The sequence below is a fragment of the Cibotium barometz genome, chromosome 7, assembly GCF_041138505.1.
Source record: "Cibotium barometz isolate CiBa-2024 chromosome 7, ASM4113850v1, whole genome shotgun sequence".
NCBI classification, from domain to species: Eukaryota; Viridiplantae; Streptophyta; class Polypodiopsida; order Cyatheales; family Cibotiaceae; genus Cibotium; species Cibotium barometz.
In genome coordinates, this window is record NC_141052.1 from 38569746 (window position 1) to 38571067 (window position 1322).

At 40.2% G+C, this 1322-nt stretch overlaps 1 pseudogene; it reads right to left on the minus strand.

The window, feature by feature from the left end:
* Nucleotides 1–493: 493 nt before the first annotated feature.
* On the minus strand, nucleotides 494–1031 carry LOC147636971 (uncharacterized; annotated as a pseudogene).
* Between the last annotated feature and the right edge of the window lie 291 nt (nucleotides 1032–1322).

Consider the following 1322-nt stretch of genomic DNA (forward strand, 5'->3'; position numbering starts at 1 on the left):
CCCTAGCCCCGGCGATTAAACAACCAAAAAGTGCACCTACGTGGCCTTATTGGAATGGGTGGTCTTGTGCACATGCTTCCAAATTCCACTTGGCCGGCGGCAAGACTCAAGGTTGCCCGCTACTACACAAGAAAGAATAGCCACATGCATGCAAACAAAAGAGGCATCGACTCACCAAAATGCAATAGAGCCCATAAGCAATGTACATCAACACAAATATGAGCTGCAATTACACACTCTTCACCAAAAAATACAAAATCTTCCAATACATCAATCACAAATATAAATTTGTCACATCATAATGCATAGCATAATCATTAATTTTCAGCCATTGCTAAACACCTACAAACTTCCCAACTAGCCATACCACCAAAAGCAACAGAGCCCGTAAGCGCTATATGACAACACAAATCTAAATTGCAAGTACAAAATCTTAATTAAAAAATAGGAAGTTTTCCAATTCATGAATGTCAAACATAAAGTCATCAAATCATCATCTGATTTGCCCTCCACAATTGCGTAGAGGCTTTGCCCCATTTGGATGTGGATCATATTGTTCTTGCAGTTTAGCCTCCCCTCTTATAATTGCACAAAGTTATGCAAGACACAACACGCTCCTATGAGAGTTGGAGTGAACACAAGATCAACATTCACCTCCCAAAGAATTCACCACCCATTCTTCAAGAGACTGAACCCATTCTCGACCTTGACTCTTCCTTTTGACAAGTGCTTGTTAAAAGCTTGCTTCTCGTGTAAATGTCGACCCACCTTGACTCGGAAGGGCTTCACAATGAATATGATGGCTTATAAGCTAAGTCAGTGAGTAGGAAAGGACGAATTCTCTCACCTTGAAGATCTATTGTGGGTGTGGAAAGAACCTCTAATCGCTTCAATTTCTTATAGAGATCTGGCACCTTTAAACGAGTAGAGTCATGAACACCACTAGGTGCCTTGCAAACTACACTCCAAAAAATCTTTCATGAATCTATAATACCCTATAGCAATATGCTTGGAAACCCATGTCGACACATATATTATGCTGGGAAATACTGTTTGGTTAGCTTTCTTTTTGCAGTTTTATGTGTGTACCATCAACAACCCCTGCAACTTGTGGTCCTTGCCAACCTTTTGCCAGTGGGAACACTGATTCAGTAACGTTGAAACATTGCTAGATGGCATAAAATATGACAAATAATACTTGTGCATTTACGAATTGTGGATTCACACACACTATATAGTATCGATATAGTTGAGATGACAAGTGGCCTTGTGTGAGCCTTATAGTACACATGCTAGAGCTAACTTTAACGATATAGGTGCTC